Source organism: Talpa occidentalis, unplaced genomic scaffold, assembly GCF_014898055.3.
Source record: "Talpa occidentalis isolate TD23 unplaced genomic scaffold, MPIMG_talOcc4v2.1 talOcc4.2, whole genome shotgun sequence".
NCBI lineage: Eukaryota > Metazoa > Chordata > Mammalia > Eulipotyphla > Talpidae > Talpa > Talpa occidentalis.
Genome location: NW_023602073.1, coordinates 123,206,888 through 123,215,031, shown reverse-complemented (window position 1 = coordinate 123,215,031; position 8,144 = coordinate 123,206,888). Strand labels below are relative to the sequence as shown.

Sequence of the window (8,144 nt, the reverse complement as noted above, 5' to 3'; positions counted from 1 at the left end):
GTTCAACAAACTGCAATAATTAAAATTAAGTTGGAACCCAATCAGAGCACGTGGCTAACTGTGTTCACCCCGATGACACTAGCACCAAATTAGGATAAAACAAAAATTCTCTGGAATATCCACCCCAGGCACGCCAGGCCTCTTGGGATACATGTCTTATCTACCATTCGCTATAGGGGGTTGCTTCCGCTTGCTACCACAAATACTCCCCCTCTCAGCAAGAATCTGAATACAACATGAGGAAAAAAACCAATTCATCTTGCTTATTGCTCCCATTAGGGCCAAAATAAAGGGGGGGGGGTGTGCAATTGTATGGGGAATATAACCAAAATGAAAATGCATACATTGCGCAAAAATGAAAAATGATGTAAGAATTATATAAAATAAAATATTTTTTAAAAATACATATCATCCCCTTCGATGCTTCTCCTTAACTTCCTGAAACAATTTTTGGTGGGTTTAAGTAAAAACAAATAATTTGGAGTTTCGTTGTTTCCACAGTAATTACTCACCTCACATCCACAAGGGCAGCAGTGATAATGTCAGAAAAGGAGGTAAAAGAGGCAGCAGGACACCTCAGTGGTTCTCAGCCCCAGTCATTCCAGTCACCTAGGACATGGAAACACACCATTCTGAATTAGTTCATCTGAGAGGGGACCCAGGGCATTGATTTCATCAGAGGCTTGTGTGATCTACTGAGCAAGCTAGCTTTTGCTTTATTTTTGCATTACTTTCATTGATTTTTCATAAGCTTTCACTTATTTTCAGCAAAGTTAATGTTGAGAAAAACCTTGGAGAGCACCTACATTGTGCTTCTCAAACTTTGATGAGCACATAGTAAACAGGCAGGGAGTAGTGCTAAGGGAAACCTGAATTTGATTAGTTTTAACAGGAGCTCAGCTGACTCCAGCATGACAGGTCTCTGGAGTAGACTTTGAGTAACCAATAATTTCCTTCCCCTTCACTTTAACAGGTGAAGAAACAGAGATTCAGAGACACTTAGCTTGCAAAGAAAAAGAATAGGATCAGTACGCAGCGTAATGACTTCTAGCCAGAATTATCACACACCAGCTTTCACATGGAAAGAACATTTATTTAAAAAAAATAAATCTTCCATTTTCCATATAAAATTGGAAAGTTTATGTTAAAATGAGATTTAGAGTAGTAAAACAGTGGCTTAGTGTGGAGTTAGTGCAAAGAAATTAGGGAGATAGCTACACTTAACAAAAAGCAAGAATCAGTTTTGTGTTTCTCTTTGTTTTTAGGCAGGAGGCATGAATACGTGGTAAGAGAATAAAACAAACTAAAGAGGAATAAGCAGACCATGTACAATAGCACATGGAGGGGGACACGGAGAGGGAGCAAATGAAACAACAATAGAAAGAAAATAAAAGAGACCAGCCTGACAAAAGGAAAATAAGAATAAAAGTAGAGGGCTGGAAAATTAAACACAGATTCTAGAATAAAAGGAAAATACACCAGCAGTGAAGGGGGGAAAGAGAAGGAAGAAAGAAAAAAATCTAATAAGATGGATGGATTCCTGGAAAAAGAACATATAAAATAAATTGCAAGAGAATAGAAATCATGGGAAGGTGGAGCATTAAAGAGTCAGAAACACAGAAACACACAAATGTGTATAGAAAATACTTCCTATTTAGTATTAAAAAACCAGAAAAGAGGTTGTATTTTACTTACTATGGTTTTATACTTTTCTCTGATTGTATTTTCAAAATAACAAAAATTCTAATTAGCCTACAACCAAGTGGAACCTGAAAGATGGGCAAAGTCTTGGGAGAGGAAGCAAGAGCTCCTCTGAGGTTACCATGTCCTCTGGGCAGAAGTTGAAGGGAGAACAAGGTTTAACTCAATCCAAAAGCATTCCATTTTTCTTATCCTGTGTAGTATTACAAGACTCAGAGACTTTCTTCCCTGGCCAGGTGACCACATGTTTTACCATAGCATGGGAAGCAGGCTCCTTTGAAGCCATAGTTGCAGCTTTACAAACTGCTCCAGGCAGTCAATACCCACAGTGTTGGCCTTCCCTGGGAAACATCTCTCCTTGGAATGTATCTATAGAAACTAAATACGAACTGCCTACCTAATTCTGGCCTTTCAGTCAGACTTTCAGACGTGGGTAATGCTGAGTCGTTATGTCAAATGTGCTTAGGTTATGGCTCTAGGGAAATCCACTTATTTACATATTTTCACTTCTCTGACTGAGGCTCATTTCCAATTAAAAAAGAAATCTCAAGGAAGAAAATAAAGACTATTGAAGCTTGCTTTCCTCTAGATCATGCACTGCAAATTCAAATGCCCAGGAGGACAAGCAGGTCATGCCGATGAGCAAAGCTGGCCTATATTTGGAAAGGCACGTGTTCCCCTCTGAAGAGGGCTCCGTCTACGCAGCTCCAGGATACTGCTGCTGTGCAGAAATCGGGGCCAATGCAGGTGCCTGTTTTACAAGAAGTGTAAGCAGTGCAGATGTTATGTGCAATCTCATATTACCTAAATGTCGATGATGAATCCCTTTATGGTTTTGGTTTGATGGGTTTTTTTTTTTTTATTTGTTTGTTTTTTAGGCTCTAGAATAACTATTTACCTTCTTGCTTAGATCCTGTGTTTTCTTTCAAGAAGGCAGAAAGTCACACCAGAGGATTAAAAGGTAAAAGGGGTGTATGTGACGGTATAGAAGTAGTGACCTCATCACTGGAGTGCAACTCCTGCCCCTTCCATAAAATACTAAGTGAGAGTGATTTGTACTTTTATAAGACATCTTTTCCTCATTGGAAAATGGTGGGATGGTAATTCTCAATGGTGGCTTATATGATCAGTTAGCATATTTTCCTGTATCTCAATCCATTGGGACCATTTTCTGTCCATTCCCCAATGATATTGAAACCAGAGACTCCCCCACTCTGGGATCCAGTGCTTGGCCCCAGAGCACTGCTTGCAGACAGTGCAAGTGGCAGCAGGTAATGGGCATTTTACTGGCTGCCACCAGTGGCCCCACTGGGGCTCAGGCTGCAGGAAGAGGCCAGGAGTGATGGCAGGCAGTAGTAGTTGCCCTACCATGCCACCCCAGGGCATGCAGCCCAGGGGACCCACAGGGAAGGCTCCAACGCTATGGCAACCTCCAGGGGCAGGCAGTAGAGAGGCAGCAGACTTAGTGCCCGGCTCATGGAATGAACCAGTCAGTGTGAGCAGTGAGTCAATTGGTAAATGGTCCAATAGCCATAGGATTGAAACTAGTCCAACCAGACTTGTAGTTGGGGCGACTTTGAAAGAGGACATGAGGTAGGAGAGAAACCAGCTTGGGATGGCTGGCCTCCCACACTCTCTGAGGTACACCTGCTCGGCTAGCTTGGGGGTTGTACTCCTGTACTACTCAGACTCAACTACTCAACTTACTCACCCAGACTGGACACTTGCTCACTCAGACTGGATGCTCTCAGACACATCCAGCAGCCAACCTCAGAAGGAAGAAGAGAATCTGAAAGCTCACAGAGAAGACAAAGAGCTTTGCAGAGGCCGGTGCTGCTGCCTGCCTCCAGCCTACCTCTGGCATCGCCTGGAAGGAACACCAAAGGCCCTGGGGCAGGTGTCTCGGAGAGCGGTTTGTTATTGGTGTGGGCCAACAACTCACAAGGAGCTGTGATGCTAATGACCAGGTGGCCAGGACCGTTGGCCAGTGCTGTTGGCAGGTGACCAGTACTCTGTGTCGGGGAAACTCTGAGAGCTCCTGATCGTCTGACAGCACCTTCCAGTGCTGCTGCCTCCCCTGCTGTCTAGTCAGACCTCCAGTGCCATCCATCCAACCTTCAGACTGCCTGTGAGCTGCTGCAGGATCATCTCAGCAGCCCTCTTGTGAGTGCTTCCAGCTGTGGTGAGTTGGACTCTGGCCTGAGGACTGCCGGTGTCCCACGAGCTCCACACACTCATTGGCAGTCCACCACCATCTTGCATGAGAGGCTTTTGTTCATGATTTTTGAACACTGTGGACATTATCTGGGCTGAGAGAGCTGGCCACTTGTAGCCTTGAGAATACCTTGTTTCCCCCATTTGTTAAGTAAATAACACTACTGTTGTTCCCTGAGCCTGAGTGTTTCTGGATTGTGTGCAGAGGTGAAGAATTCACAGTGACTGTCCTCTGTTGGGCACTGTCTTTTGGAGGCCATGGCCCCCTATAGTTCTATTTCAATATGTCATTTGTGTCACGTACAGGAATAGTTTGTTTCTTGGATTTTTACTTGAAATCCTCCAAGTGAACCATTTTATTCTGATCAAAGCATGATGAGAAAGCCACTGAGATGAGCTTACCACGGCATGAGTTTTGACTGTGCAGACTGTTTGGGACAGTTGAGGGTGCCAGTGTGTGTGTGCGGGGGTGATGGAGGTGCCATGGTCTCATTGTTCAGCATCAGTCTTCACGGATAAAGAGAAATGCATTCATTAACATGATAACCTGCTCCTAGAGTCTTCTGAGGCCCCAGTGTAGCTGATTTCCATTAGGCTCACATCAGTTTTCCAAAACACATTTGAAACCATCCAGTGAACATTCCAGCTGTAAATGGGAGGCACTGACCCAAGTCCAAACAAAAACAAAAATCATCCAAAACCTTCTTTCTTTCCAACATCACAGGCCTCTGAATGATATGTTTAGATTCTCCCAGGCTGGAGTTCTTCCAGAAAAGGCTGGAGACTGAAGTTAGAGTGAGTATCTCAGCTGACTGATTAGAAATCAGCAAATCTACCTGGAAACACATGTCTAAGGCAGGAGAAAGAGGGCTGTCTTGTTAGTGTGTGAAGACTGGGAAACACTTCTGCGCTGCATCAGTGCAAGAATAAATGCACTTTACTCACATAAATGAGAGAAACATTAATGATTAAGCAGACACACACAACACTGCCTTTCCCAAATTCACTGATTGCCACATTTTAACTTTAGTTATGCACAGAGTAACAAATTAATGTTTTAATAACTTAAATAATGAGGTTACCAGGCAGTGGCTGTCAATGTGTACCATAAAGAGTTTTCACCTTTTGACTTACCTTGGCTTGGACATTTGGTTCAAAATTTTGGTTTGAAGGAAATCATCTAAGTCAGATTCCTGACAGGATCCTCTAAGCCAGTTGCTTCTGTTAAGCTTCACCTGGAGACGAAGGTGAGGTTCTAATTACCATTTGTCTTTAACAGCCTTTATAGCTTTAAGTAGAAGGACATGAAGCAGGGGTATCTGCTGTGTTCGGGTTAGGATTAAACATGCACAATCATGTCTGTTGGGATGGTAACCGAAGGGCCATGGGAAAAGGAGGTGTTCAGCCAATAGTATATTTGACTAATAAGCCTCCTGGAAAGAGTTCATACTGGAGGAATTGAGTAGAAACATAGCTAAGCAGCCCACATGAGCAGCAGGTAGAACAATGATCAAGTACAACATCTGTCCATTGAGATGGCTGTATTTCTCACCTCTCCAGTATCATATCTGGCTTCCCTCTAGCCCTCCATGGGCTGAGACATGAGTTCTAGAAAGATTGCAGATCCTTTCAGGTGAGTAAATTGTTTAATATGCACATACACACTTATAATTCTGAAACATAACAGGCAAAGCACAAAAGTGTGGAAAATAAATTTCCTAAAATTATTCAAGGGCAGCACACCACTGATATGGTTATAGTCCAATGAGTTTCAATAATAAATAAATACCCCTCCTATATGTATAATAATTTTTTATAAATTGAATTGTGTCTGGCAAAGTTGGAGTCATAGCCTTTGGACTAACTGTGAATGTTACCTTAGATAGAAATAGGGTCTGAGTATGGGCCCTATTTAATTACATTTGTAATGTAATTAAAATATTAATAAGATAGGGTCATATAAGGAGAACATACCCTTATTTGATGTCACTATTGACCTCATAAGAGAGAAGAGAGATTCACATTCAGGGAAATTGGCATGTGACAACAGAGGCAGAAATCTGAGTGACAGCTGCTAGTCAACAAACATCAAAGACTGATTATCATTACCTGAAACTAGGAAGAGGCAGGGAATGGTACCTTCCGCCAGGTTTCAGAAAAAGCACAGCCCTGCCAATGCCTTGAGTTTGGACTTTTAGCCTCCAAAAGGCATACATTTCCATTATTTTAAATCTTCCATTTTTTGTGATGGTAGCTCTAGGTAACTAATATAGGAATCTAATAAAGTAAAAGGTTATTTCTCCCTTACCTGACAATAAAAAGTAAGTAGCTGACTGTAGGGGCAGGACAGGCCACAGTGCAGGTTTTCTGATCCCATGCAGACCGGGTAAAGGAGGAGTCAGAGTCCTCAGTGGTTTTTTGCAGGTCTTTTATTGGGGTTCACCAGGCATATGCCAGGCAGGGGTGCTGGCTGGGGGGCTGGGAGGCCCCCCAGCAAGTCTTCACTCTATCTGGGCTCTCTGGCGTTTGTTCTGCTGCTTCTCGGCTTCTCTTTCACTCTGCTTCGGCTTCTGCTGCTGCTTTCTCGGCTTCTGGTGTCCCCGTGACGCTTTCCTTAAAAAGCACAGTCTTAGCGCAGGTGTACCCACTTCAGGTGCCCGCCATCAGGCATGCATTCAGGATCACAGGGTTCCCTCATCTATCCTGATGGCAGGAGGGCAGAAAAGCCTGATACCTTTTACCTTACCCTACACTGACAAAGTTCTATTTCTTGATACAGTAGTAGTTATAAAGTTGTACTTCGTCAGTCTGCCTGCTCTGCTCCCCGCTATGGCTCTGGTGAATTCTCTCACCCTCCCACGCTTCTGACTGTACCCAGTGCTGGTATAAATAAATAAATCTTTTTTTAAAAATGTTTAAAAAAAAAGATTCAGTTTATAATGTAAGACTAAATTATAAAATAAAAAGGCTGAATAAAGCACAGTAAGGAAAACTAAAGGGATTCTTCTTTTGAACAACATACTCTATCCATTAACAGAAAACCAAATGTGAACTTAATTTCCTTTCATCAGATCCATCTGAAAAATCTCCATAGTGAAAACGCTGATGTAGAGACGATCTTGACATAATGGGTATAGTATTTTTGTGATATTAAACCAAGGTAGTTTCTTTCCTGGTAAACTTTAAATCTTCTTTTTCCTATAGTGCCCCCAACCTCCCCATACTCTCTTAATTCACTGGAGTTCATTTCCTTAGGAAAAGACAACACACAGCCAAGAACACTGGTCATCCATCAGCTCACATTTTCACAATATGAGATTTTACATCCAGAGCAAGACTACCGCCTCGATGCCAAGGCTTTTTATTTACCAGGAAGACAGGCTTTCCTGGGCAAGAAAAGGTTTTACTGAAACTTCTGCATTTTGCATATAAAGTCAAATCCAAAAGAAGGATCAATAGGTAAATGTCCCAGAATAGAACAGAAAGAGATATGACCCAGAGTCAGTTCCTAGAAGAGAGAAACTGAAAACTCCTATCTGCTGGAAGAAACAACAAGAACAAGGGGAAAAGACAGACTCAGATAGGAGGGGTCACTTTCTCCAGACCTAGGCAACAAATCTCCAGGGCAGATAGGTATGTCGCTGAGAGACATGATGTAGGCTTGAGGGCAGCTCAATAGATTTAAGGGAAGCTGCAGAGCCATTATTGATCCTCTGTTTTCCTGAGCGGTGATGGGACCTGTTATAGCTTTGCAGAGAAAGGCTGCCTGCATTTGGAAAGGCTCAGCATCCAAGGAGAGCAGGAGTCAGAAATACATTCCCCACCACTGAGGGAGGTGCTTGTGGGTGGGCTGGAGGTCCATCCCAATGGAGTTCACATAGTCCACTGAGGTGTGAAGAAAGAAACCAGACATCTCTCTGAGCTCTAGTGGGAAATGCAGAAGTGCAGAGAGCATCAGAGGTACACAAGCATCAGCTACAGGAATAAGCAGAATGCTAAAAAAAAATGAGTCACTTCTGGGACTAGGTAAGCGGGGCACTATAGGACAAGAGAGCAGGGCCAGCAGGACAGAAAATAGGTCAGTCAAGTCCCAGTGCTGCTGCCAGGAATGTAGGTGACTCCTCCCCTTGCTCCCAGATGAGGTGAGTGGAAAGAACTCCTTCCAGACACCCCATGATATTTAAGTTTGACTGAAAAAATCACTGGATCAAACTAAGGGTACTGGACTG

General features: G+C 43.0%; 1 long non-coding RNA gene across 1 annotated transcript; it reads right to left on the bottom strand.

Moving 5' to 3' along the window:
* Nucleotides 1–517: 517 nt before the first annotated feature.
* LOC129146237 (uncharacterized) lies at nt 518–6,242 on the bottom strand. Its single transcript, XR_008552772.1, has 3 exons — nt 6,224–6,242; nt 5,050–5,150; nt 518–609 (listed from the first exon to the last, which is right to left on the bottom strand). It is a non-coding gene; the product is annotated as an uncharacterized LOC129146237 (long non-coding RNA).
* Between the last annotated feature and the right edge of the window lie 1,902 nt (nt 6,243–8,144).